The sequence below is a fragment of the Phocoena sinus genome, chromosome 5 (genome assembly GCF_008692025.1).
Source record: "Phocoena sinus isolate mPhoSin1 chromosome 5, mPhoSin1.pri, whole genome shotgun sequence".
Taxonomy (NCBI): domain Eukaryota; kingdom Metazoa; phylum Chordata; class Mammalia; order Artiodactyla; family Phocoenidae; genus Phocoena; species Phocoena sinus.
The window spans coordinates 134,093,993-134,107,286 of NC_045767.1; the positions used below are offsets into that span (position 1 = coordinate 134,093,993).

Genomic DNA, 13,294 nt, shown 5'->3' on the forward strand with positions numbered 1-13,294 from the left:
ACAAATTGAAGGAGAAAAACCATATGATCATCTCAATAGATGCAGAGAAAGCTTTCGACAAAATTCAACACCCATTTATGATAAAAACCCTGCAGAAAGTAGGCACAGAGGGAACTTTCCTCAACATATTAAAGGCCATATATGACAAACCCACAGCCAACATCATCCTCAATGGTGAAAAACTGAAAGCATTTCCACTAAGATCAGGAACAAGACACGGTTGCCCACTCTCACCACTCTTATTCAATATAGTTTTGGAAGTTTTAGCCACAGCAATCAGAGAAGAAAAGGAAATAAAAGGAATCCAAATCGGAAAAGAAGAAGTAAAGCTGTCACTGTTTGCAGATGACATGATACTATACATAGAGAATCCTAAAGATGCTACCAGAAAACTACTAGAGCTAATCAATGAATTCGGTAAAGTTGCAGGATACAAAATTAATGCCCAGAAATCTCTGGCATTCCTATACACTAATGATGAAAAATCTGAAAGTGAAATCAAGAAAATACTCCCATTTACCATGGCAACAAAAAGAATAAAATATCTAGGAATAAACCTACCTAAGGAGGCAAAAGACCTGTATGCAGAAAATTATAAGACACTGATGAAAGAAATTAAAGATGATACAAATAGATGGAGAGATATACCATGTTCTTGGATTGGAAGAATCAACATTGTGAAAACGACTCTACTACCCAAAGCAATCTACAGATTCAATGCAGTCCCTATCAAACTACCACTGGCATTTTTCACAGAACTAGAACAAAAAATTTCACAATTTGTATGGAAACACAAAAGACCCCGAATAGCCAAAGCAACCTTGAGAATGAAAAACGGAGCTGGAGGAATCAGGCTCCCTGACTTCAGACTATACTACAAGGCTACAGTAATCAAGACAGTATGGTACTGGCACAAAAACAGAAATACAGATCAATAGAACAGGAGAGAAAGCCCAGAGATAAACCCACACACGTATGGTCACCTTATCTTTGATAAAGGAGGCAGGAATGTACAGTGGAGAAAGCACAGCCTCTTTAATAAGTACTGCTGGGAAAACTGGACAAGTACATGTAAAAGTATGAGATTAGATCACTCCCTAACACCATACACAAAAATAAGCTCAAAATGGATTAAAGACCTAAATGTAAGGCCAGAAACTATCAAACTCTTAGAGGAAAACATAGGCAGAACACTCTATGACATAAATCACAGCAAGATCCTTTTTGACCCACCTCCTAGAGAAATGGAAATAAAAACAAAAATAAACAAATGGGACCTAATGAAACTTCAAAGCTTTTGCACAGCAAAGGAAACCATAAACAAGACCAAAAGACAACCCTCAGAATGGGAGAAAATATTTGCAAATGAAGCAACTGACAAAGGATTAATCTCCAAAATTTACAAGCAGCTCATGCAGCTCAATAACAAAAAAACAAACAACCCCATCCAAAAATGGGCAGAAGACCTAAATAGACATTTCTCCAAAGAAGATATACAGACTGCCAACAAACACATGAAAGAATGCTCAACATCATTAATCATTAGAGAAATGCAAATCAAAACTACAATGAGATATCATCTCATACCAGTCAGAATGGCCATCAAAAAATCTAGAAACAATAAATGCTGGAGAGGGTGTGGAGAAAAGGTAACACTCCTGCACTGCTGGTGGGAATGTGAATTGGTACAGCCACTATGGAGAGCAGTATGGAGGTTCCTTAAAAAACTACAAATAGGGCTTCCCTGGTGGCGCAGTGGTTCAGAGTCCGCCTGCTGAGGCAGGGGACGCGGGTTCGTGCCCTGGTCCGGGAGGATCCCACGTGCCGCGGAGCGGCTGGGCCCGTGAGCCATGGCCGCTGAGCCTGCGCGTCCGGAGCCTGTGCTCCACAACGGGAGAGGCCACAGCAGTGAGAGGCCCGCATACCACAAAAAAAAAAAAAAAAAAAAAAACTACAAATAGAACTACCTATGACCCAGCAATCCCACTACTGGGCATATACCCTGAGAAAACCATAATTCAAAAAGAGTCATGTACCAAAATGTTCATTGCAGCTCTATTTACAATAGCCCGGAGATGGAAACAACCTAAGTGCCCATCATCGGATGAATGGATAAAGAAGATGTGGCACATATATACAATGGAATATTACTCAGCCATAAAAAGAAATGAAATTGAGCTATTTGTAATGAGGTGGATAGACCTAGAGTCTGTCACACAGAGTGAAGTAAGTCAGAAAGAGAAAGACAAATACCGTATGCTAACACATATATATGGAATTTAAGAAACAAAAATGTCATGAAGAACCTAGGGGTAACACAGGAATAAAGACACAGACCTACTGCAGAACGGACTTGAGGATATGGGGAGGGGGAAGGGTGAGCTGTAACAAAGCGAGAGAGAGACATGGACATATGTACACTACCAAATGTAAAGTAGATAGCTAGTGGGAAGCAGCCGCATAGCACAGGGATATCAGCTCGGTGCTTTGTGACCGCCTGGAGGGGTGGGATAGGGAGGATGGGAGGGAGGAAGATGCAAGAGGGAAGAGATATGGGAACATATGTATATGTATAACTGATTCACTTTGTTATAAAGCAGAAACTAACACACCATTGTAAAGCAATTATACCCCAATAAAGATGTTAAAAAATTTTTTTCCTGCTCTGCAATGACTAAATGATACCTATAAAACAAATTGGTTTTGAGAACACAAAAGAAAGCTTGATTATATTTTGTAATATGCAGAATACTTGTGCACAAAATAATGAGGACCTTCTAGAAGACTGAGCGCTGCCACCAAGACCAAAATACATCACTATCACCTTTTAAACTTCAACAAGAACAAAAAAATGTTTACTTTTCATCAATTTGATAAGAATTGTAACAAAGAAAAAGAACTCATTTACTCTCAAAAAACTGGTCTAGGTGATATATGCCTCCTATTATTGTTATTCTTAATTCTAATTCATTCAGAAAAGACCTTTGGATGCTAGCTTTTGCAACATTTTATGCTAGCCACTAGGGATACAGCAATGAAGAAAAATAAATCCACTGTCCCTGCCCTAACAAAGCAGACCAGATTTACCCTCCCACTTAAAACAAGTAGAAAACTGGAGAACTAAAATGAAGCCTTTTTAATAAAAACTTTTTAGCCACAGAATGGAGAAAATATTCACAAAACAATAACATACCTGCATTAAGAATATACAAATAGTTCTTACTACCTAACTACAGACAAAATTCAAAACCAAAAGGAAAAAGATTTTAACAGACTTTTCATCAAAGACATAAAAGTGAACAAAAAGCACATAAAAATATATCATTAGTCATAAAGAAATACAAATTAAAACCACACTGAGATACTACTGTACACTTACTAGATTGGCTAAAATCTGTCTTAAAACTGAAAATACATGTTTGAGAGGAAATGGAGTGAATGTAACTCTTACACATCACTGGGAAAAAATAAAATGGTACCATCACTGCAGATAATTTTTTATATACTTAAACATTATCCCCACCACATGACTTCATTCTTTTAAACAATTTCTTAAAAACTCAACTTCTTATTTACTTAAACATATATCTTCTGTATGACCCAGCAATTCCAGTTCTAAGAACTGAAAGAAAAGTGTTTTATGTCCACAGAAACACCTATACACTAATGTTCATGGCAGCTTTATCAAAATGTAACAGCAGGGTTGATACTCTTTGCTTAAATGTCAGCTAGTAACAAACTAGGCTTTGAGGGCCATGTGGTTGGTCTGTCATAACTACTCATCTCTGCCACTGTAGCCTCAAAGCAGCTGCAAACAACGTGAAAGGATTGGGCATAGCTGCTTTCCAATAAAACAAACTTTTTTTTACAAAAACAGGTGGATGGCCACTTAGTTTGCAGACCCTGAAAAGAGCCAAAAACTATAAACAATCCGAATAACCACCAACAGGTAAATGGATTAAAAAACTGCATATATCCATACAATGGTACACTACTCAGTAATAAAAGAGAAAGACAACAAATTTCACAAACAGTATAATTGAAAAAATCTGGCACAAAAATTACATACAGTATGATTCCATTTACATGAAACACTACGGAAGACAAACCTCATCTACCAAAATAAAGAGCAAATCAACAGGTGCCAAGGCTAGGGGCGGAGAGCTGAGACTTGACCGGGAAGAGCTTTGGGGAGGATGAAAACGCACTATACGTACACTGATCACAGTGGTTATACCACATATTGCCAAAACCCAGACGCTGTACACTTCAAATATGTCTGCTTTGTCCTATCTTATTTATACCGCAGGGAAGAGTCGAGTTAGAAGTCAAGTTTGCTACAGTTCTGAATGAACGCACTGGGGGCCTGAACTACAGTGGGGTGGAGCTGGGATGAAGAAAAGAAGAGAAATCTGAGACTGATTCTCAAAAACAGCTGTTTCCTAGATTCTTACCCATTACGCTTAGCTTCTCTCCATTGATTTTCCATATTAAATAACCTTCATTTGCTATCTAGAGTTCTTTGCCACATACCCAATGGGACAAAATATGAGAGTAGTACACAGCAACAAGATGTCACTACGCTGAGAAGTCATAAAATAAAGCTAAAAGCATGATACAGAATAACTCTTTGCTGCCTATAAACCGTGCACCACTTGAAACCACACTAGTTTCTATGAATAGGAACAGAAGCAGTATTTCATACAGTCCTAAACCAGAGCATTCATATGCTCAAGATGAAGAGCGTTTGGCTCTACTCTGTGCTGCTACCACGCGTGCAGTATCTTCAGGTAATCAGACTCCACCTCTACGAGTCTACCTGACGAATCCCGCAGCTCTACGCCCTAACAATATCCTCCCCCACCTCTCTCACTCCCTAAAAATAAATCTTAGGAAGTAGCACAAAGAACCCTGGATTCTCTGTTAAAGAACAGAGACCAGACCCCCCGGCTGCCTGGCTACCCTTCCTCCTTGTAACACCAAGTACCTTCGGCAGGCAGGCACTACCAGGACGTGGTCATATCCAAGATGGTCCCCACTGCCAATCCTTGCTGGTTTGATACTCACGCCCCTCTCCTCCCTGAGTGTGGCTGGACCTAATGACTCTTTTCTAACAAATAAAATAGTGCAACAGTGATGGATGTCACTTAGAAATGACGTTGCAAACGTTGTCTTCTCTTTTCTTTTTTAAACTAAGCCAGTAAACGGCGCCTTTATTCTGAGGCTGAGCGGCAACGGACTCCCTCCCTTCTAACTGCTCCGCCCTCCATTCGGGGCTGGGGGAGGTAGGGGAGGGAGACAGGCGGCCGCCCCTCCTCTTCCCTCCCACTCTCCCAGGGCTCACTGTCATCCCTCTCTAAAATCACCCTCCTCTCTTGAAAGCTCTTTTCCCCTCCAAAGTCCCTAAAGGCTGGGCAAGGCTAACCCCTGCTTCTGCAGTAGGTGGAGCTGATGCTGGAGTAAGAACTGGGCCGGCCCCACCTCTTTCCCCCACAGCCGCTCACTGGGAAGCTGTGTGTGTCGGGCGGTAGGGGGTACAGGAGATTGGAAGACCCTGCTGACCGCCTCCCACCCGGGCCTCTTCTCACCAGCACAGTCTTCAAAGCACGGTGGGAACGGGGCACGGGGTGGAGAAGGACAAAGGGCCCTTCTTGAAGAGAGCTGTAGGGAGGGGTAAAGGGGATCCCAGCCCAGGGGGGCCCACGGGGTGGGGAAGGCGGAGGACTGGCAGCAGGCCCCAGAGCCTGAGCTGGGGGTCGGCCCTGGGGACGCGGGCTGGGTGAAGGGCGCGTCACCTCCCCGGCTCGGGGCTCCTTCCGATCCAGACCATGTGACACCAATGCCCCACCATTTCCTTCGCCTTCTTCACCAGCACTGAAGGCCGTCGGTGGTGGCTGTCATGAAGGACCCTGCAGGCATCTTGCTAGAACTGTCACCCCCTCTCGCTCTATCTCAGAGCCTTTGCTCTAGAGGACACATGCTGCCACGTGGTGAGTAGCTCACGTGGTGAGCAGCTCACGTGGTGAGCAGCTCACGTGGTGAGCAGCTCACGTGGTGAGTAGCTCACGTGGTAGGGAACTGATGTCTCCAGCCAACAGCTGCCACAACAGGTCTGTCGACCACCGTGTAAATAGCCTGGAAGCAAAACCTCTCCCTATCAAGCCCTGCGATGATGCGGCCCCAGCCAACACCTTGACTGTAACCTTGCGAGAGACCCTGAGCCCAAAGCACCCAGTTAAGTGGCTCTGGGATTCCTGACAGAAGAACTGTTTTTGTTTCAAGCTGCTGAGTAAAGCAGTACCTGCTAACTGCTATTTCTTTCTAAGACATCACAGGCACCTGACGTTCAAGGCAAGTCCTGTTGGTACCTCTTCTATCATCTTGCTTACAGCTGCCACTACAGTCTGAGTATCTTGTCACCAGCCATCTTTTGAAAATATGCAATTCTCCATTTCTGTCTTGCTGGAAGTACTGCTCTAAGGCAGGGAGATGAGCTGCATTTCAAGATGCTATTTGTGACCACGCTCCCACTTAACTGAACAGGACTCACGGTCACTGATGCTGCTAGTCATGACTAGTGTAAGCCTGTTTCATAAAATGTTAGACACTATTAAAACTGTGCATTTGTTTGCTTCTGGGGCCATGACTGTTACACTGATGACTTCTTTAAAATAAATTAAGAAAAAAGAGAAAGCTCAGCCTGTTTAAAACATCACCCAAACACAAAAAATTAAATATTGTTCAACTCTGTACTATTAAAATAGAACCTTGGCCAACAACAGAACTTCTTTAGGACAAGTTTTATATATGAGATTAGCATGTTGTCCTGCTTTACCCTTACGTAATTTTTCTGTAATGCTGACTGTAAATCAACATTAACTCAGTGCATAAGATCCTGAATATAACTAACAACATATAAACATCACAAGTATTTACAGTGAACTGAAGTACTTAATCATATTCTAAAGCGTTATTTCCGAAAATACTGCATGTATATAATACCACTGGTACTATGCAAGGTAATTTTAGGTAGTTCATATACACAGAATTAAATAATCTTTAATCAAATGGTAAGCAAGTTACTTTTCCCGTCATTTTCTTTGCACCCTTTCCGATTACATTAAGGAGAAAACTTAGTTTAATGTCAGTTCATTTTACAAGTCTTCCAACCTTTGCCAAATCTTTCCCCCAAAAATAAGCAAACATGCCTCAAGCTCAAACCACTCAGGGAAGACGATAGTATCTACTTGGTTTTAACAGAGATAAAATGTCTCCTTTAAAAACAATATTTGAGGGAAAATTATTTTTAAAGAATATAATTAAGGAATACTATACATCAATGCCTGAACCAGCAGCAACAGCATCAATATTACTGGAAACTTGTCAGAAATGCAACATCTTGGCCCTGTCCCAGACTTTCTGAATGGAAACCTCTAGGAATGAGGCCCAAAATCTATTTTAATACACCTTACAGGTGCATCTCATGTATACCAAAGTTTGTGAAATACTGATATAGGTGATAGCAAAATCATGTAAGCAGTATACCATGTCAAAAAGATACAGAAAAGAGAGGACCTTTAAGATGGCAGAGGAGTAAGACGCGGAGATCACCTTCCTCCCCACAGATACATCAAAAATACATCTGCATGTGGAACAACTCCTACAGAACACCTACTGAACGCTGGCAGAAGACCTCAGACCTCCCAAAAGGCAAGAAACTCCCCACGTACCTGGGTAGGGCAAAAGAAAACACAGAGACAAAAGAATAGGGACGGGACCTGCACCAGTGGGAGGGAGCTGTGAAGGAGGAAAAGTTTCCACACACTAGGAGCCCGTTCGCGGGCAGAGACTACGGGTGGCGGCCGGGGGGAGCTTTGGAGCCGTGGAGGAGAGCACAGCAACAGGGGTGCAGAGGGCAAAGTGAGAGATTCCCACAGAGGATCGGTGCCGACTGGCGCTCACCAGCCCGAGAGGCTTGTCTGCTCACCCGCCGGGGCGGGCGGGGGCTGGGAGCTGAGGCTCAGGCTTCAGAGGTCAGATCCCAGGGAGAGGACTGAGGTTGGCTGCGTGAACACAGCCTGAAGGGGTTAGTGTGCCACGGCTAGCCGGGAGGGAGTCCGGGGAAAAGTCTGGACCTGCCAAAGAGGCAAGAGACCATTGTTTCAGGGTGCATGAGGAGAGGGGATTGAGAGCACCGCCTAAATGACCTCCAGAGATGGGCATCAGCCACGGCTAGCAGTGTGGACACCAGAAATGGTCATAAGACGCTAAGACTGCTGCCGCAGACAAGAAGCCTGTGTGCGAGCACAGGTCACTATCCACACCTCCCCTCCAGGGAGCCTGTGTAGCCTACCACGGCCAGGGTCCCGGGATCCAGGGACAACGTCCCCGGGAGAACGCACAGCACAGCTCAGGCTGTTGCAACATCATCCTGGCCTCTGCTGCCACAGGCTCACCCCACATTCCTTGCCCCTCCCTCTCCCAGGCCTGAGTGAGCCAGAACCCCCGAATCAGCCACTCCTTTAAACCCCTCCTGTCTGAGCGAAGAATAGATGCCAGAGGGCGGCTTAAACGCAGAGGCGGGGCCAAACCCAAAGCTGAACCCCAGGAGCTGTGCAAACAACAAAGAGAAAGGGAAATTTCTCCCAGCAGCCCCAGGAGCAGCAGATTAAATTTCCACCAACAACTTGATGTACCTTGCATCTGTGGAATACCTGAATAGAAAACGAATCAGCCCAAAATTGAGGAGGTGGACTTTGGGAGCAACTGTAGACCTGGGGTTTGCTGTAAGTGACTGATCAGTTTCTGATTTTTATGTTATCTTAGTTTCGTTTTTAGCACTTGTTATCGCTGGTGGATTTGTTTATTGGTTTCGATGCTCTACTTTTTATTATTTTATTAATTTTATTATTTTAATATTATTTTTTTATTTTAATAACTTTATTTTACTTATTTTTTTCCTTTCTTTCTTTTTTTCTCTCCCTTTCTCTAAGCTGTGTAGCTCACAGGATCTTGGTGCTCCAGCCAGCTGACAGGCCTGAGCCTCGGAGATGGGAGAGCCAAGCTCAGGACACTGGTCCACGAGAGACCTCCCAGCACCACATAATATCAACTGGCAAGAGCTCTCCCAGAGATCTATGTCTCAATGCTAAGATCTAGCTCCACTCAATGACCAGCAAGCTCCAGTGCTGGGCACCCTATGCCAAACAACTAGCAAGACAGGAACACAACCCCACCCATTAGCAGAGAGGCTGCCTAAAATCATAGTAAGGTCACAGACACCCCAAAACACACCACCAGACAGGGTTCTGCCCACCAGGAAGACAAGATACAGCCTCATCCACCAGAACACAGGCACCAGTCCCCTCCACAAGGAAGCCTACACAACCAACTGAACCAACCTTGGCCACTGGGGGCAGACGCCAAAAACAATGGGAACTACGAACATGCAGGCTGCAAAAAGGAGACCCTAAACAGAGTAAGTTAAGCAAAATGAGAAGACAGAAAAACACACAGCAGATGAAGGAGCAAGGTGAAAACCCACCAGACCAAACAAGAGGAAATAGGAAGTCTACCTGAAAAACAATTCAGAGTAATGATAGTAAAGATGATCCAAAATTGTGGAAACAGAACAGACAAAATACAACAAACGTTTAACAAGGACCTAGAACTAAGGAGAAAACAAACAATGATGAACAACACAATAAATGAAATTAAAAATTCTCTAGAAGGAATCAACAGCAGAATAACTGAGGCAAAAGAACAGATAACTGACCTGGAAGATAAAATAGTAAAACTAACAACCGCAGAGCAGAATAAAGAAAAAAGAATGAAAAGAATTGAAGACAGTCTCAGAGACCTCTGGGACAACATTAAATGCACCAACATTTGAATTATAGGGGTCCCAGAAGAAGAAGAGAAAAAGAAAGGGAATGAGAAAATATCTGAAGAGATTATAGTTGAAAACGTCCCTAATATGGGAAAGGAAACAGGCAATCAAGTCCAGGAAGCATAGGGAGTCCCATACAGGATAAATCCAGGGAGAAAAACGCCAAAACACTAATCAAACTATCAAAAATACAAAGAAAAAATATTAAAAGCAGCACGGGAAAAACAACAAATAACATACAAGGCAATCCCTATAAGGAGAACAGCTGATCTTTCAGCAGAAACTCTGCAAGCGAGAAGGGAGTGGCAGGAAATATTTAAAGTGATGAAAGGGAAAAACCTACAACCAAGATTACTCTACCTAGCAGGGATCTCATTCAGATGCGATGGAGAAATTAAAACCTTTACTGACAAGCAAAAGCTAAGAGAATGCAGCACCACCAAACCAGCTTTACAACAAATGTTAAAGAAACTTGTCTAGGCAGAAAAAAAAAAGAAGGAAAAGACCTACAATAACAAACCCAAAACAATTAAGAAAATGGTACTAGGAACATACATATCGATAATTACCTTGAATGTAAACAGATTAAATACTCCAACCAAAAGACACAGACTGGCTGAATGGATACAAAAACAAGACCCATATATATGCTGTCTACAAGAGACCCACTTCAGATCTAGGGACACATACAGACTGAAAATGAGGGGATGGTAAAACATATTCCATGCAAATGGAAATCAAAAGAAAGCTGGAGTAGCAATTCTCATATCAAACAAAATAGACTTTAAAACAAAGACAATTACAAGAGACAAAGAAGGACACTACATAATGATCAAGGAATCATTCCAAGAAGAAAATGTAACAATTGTAAACATTTAGGCTTCCCAGGTGGCGCACTGGTTGAGCGTCTGCCTGTCAATGCAGGGGACACGGGTTTGTGCCCCAGTCCGGGAAGATCTCACATGCCGCAGAGCGGCTGGGCCCGTGAGACATGGCCGCTGAGCCTGCGCGTCTGGAGCCTGTGCTCCGCCAACAGGAGAGGCCACAACAGTGAGAGGCCCGCGTACCGCAAAACAAACAAACAAAATACCTAGAAACAAATGACAATGAAAAAACACAAGGACCCAAAACCTATGGGATGTAGCAAAGCAGTTCTAAGAGGGAAGTTTACAGCAATACAATCCTACCTCAAGAAACAAGAAAAATCTCAAATAAACAACCTCAGCTTACACCTAAAGCAATTAGAGAAAGAACCAAAAAACCCCAAAGTTAGCAGAAGGAAAGAAATCATAAAGATCAGACCAGAAATAAAGGAAAAGAAGTGAAGGAAACGACCACAAAGATCAATAAAACTAAAGGCTGGTTCTTTGTGGAAACAAATAAAATTGACAAACCATCAGCCAGACTCATCAAGATAAAAAGGGAGAAAACTCAAATCAACAGAATTAGAAATGAAAAAGAAGTAACAACTGACACTGCAGAAATACAAAGGATCATGAGAGATTACTACAAGCAACTATATGCCAATAAAATGGACAACCTGGAAGAAATGGACAAACTCTTAAAAAAGCACAACCTTCTGAGGCTAAACCAGGAAGAAATAGAAAATATAAACAGACCAATCACAAGCACTGAAATTGAAACTGTGATTAAAATTCTTCCAACAAACAAAAGCCCAGGACCCGATGGCTTCACAGGTGAATTCTATCAAACATTTAGAGAGGAGCTAACACCTATCCTTCTCTAACTCTTCCAAAATATAGCCAAAGGAGGAACACTGCCAAACTCATTCTACAAGGCCACCATCACCCTGATACCAAAACCAGACAAAGATGCCACAAAAAAAGAAAACTACAGGCCAATATCACTGATAAACACAGATGCAAAAATCCTCAACAAAATACTAGCAAACAGAATCCAACAGCACATTAAAAGAATCAAACACCATGATCAAGTGGGGTTTATCCTAGAAATTCAAGGATTCTTCAGTATACACAAATCAATCAATGTGATACACTATATTAACAAAGTGAAGGAAAAAAAAACATATGATAATCTCAATAGATGCAGAAAAACCTTTTGACAAAATTCAACACCCGTTTATGATAAAAACCCTGCAGAAAGTAGGCACAGAGGGAACTTACCTCAACATAATAAAGCCCATATATGATAAACCCAGAGCCAACATAGTTCTCAATGGTGAAAAATGAAACCATTTCCACTAAGATCAGGAACAAGACAAGGTTGCCCACTCTCACCACTATTATTCAACATAGTTTTGGAAGTTTTAGCCACAGCAATCAGAGAGGAAATAAAAGAAATCCAAAAATCGGAAAAGAAGTAAAACTGTCACCGTTGGCAGATGACGTGATACTATACATAGAGAATCCTAAAGATCCTGCCAGAAAACTACTAGAACTAATCAGTGAATTTGGTCAAGTAGCAAGATACAAAATTAACGCACACAAATCTCTTGCATTCCTATACACTAATGATGAAAAATCTGAAAGAGAAATTAAGAAAACACTCCCATTTACCACTGCAAGAAAAATAATAAAATACCTAGGAATAAACCTACCTAAGGAGACAAAAGACCTATATGCAGAAAAATATAAAACACTGATGAAAGAAATTAAAGATGATACAACGATATGGAGAGATATACCATGTTTGGATAGGAAAAATCAACATTATGAAAATGACTATACTACCCAAAGTAATCTGCAGATTCAATGCAATACCTATCAAACTACCACTGGCATTTTTCACAGAACTAGAACAAAAAATTTCACAATTTGTATAGAAACACAAAGGACCCCAAATAGCCAAAGCAATCTTGAGAAAGAAAAATGCAGTTGGAGGAATCAGCCTCCCTGACTTCAGACTATACTACAAAGCTACAGTAATCAAGACAGTATGGTACTGGCACAAAAACAGAAATACAGATCAATAGAACAGGAGAGAAAGCCCAGAGATAAACCCATGCACATATGGTCACCTTATCTTTGATAAAGGAGGCAAGAATATAAAATGGAGAAAAGACAGCCTCTCTAATAAGTGGTGCTGGGAAAACTGGACAGCTACATGTGAAAGAATGAAAATAGAACACTCCCTAACACCATATAAAAAAATAAACTCAAAATGGACTAAAGACCTAAATGTAAGGCCACACACTATAAACCTCTTAGAGGAAAACATAGGCAGAATACTCTATGACATAAATTACAGCAAGATCCTTTTTGACCCACCTCCTAGAGAAATGGAAATAAAAACAAAAGGGACCTAATGAAATTTAAAAGCTTTTGCACAGCAAAAGAAACCTTAAACAAGACGAGAAGACAACCCTCCGAATGGGAGAAAATATTTGCAAATGAAGCAACTGACAAAGGATTAATCTCCAGAATT

General features: G+C 41.8%; 1 protein-coding gene across 2 annotated transcripts in view; it reads right to left on the reverse strand.

Annotated features, from left to right (window-relative positions):
• The window catches only part of TMA16 (translation machinery associated 16 homolog), a 38,980-nt gene that overhangs the window by 11,778 nt on the left and 13,908 nt on the right, over positions 1–13,294 (reverse strand). The gene's annotated exons all lie outside the window — the stretch shown is intronic.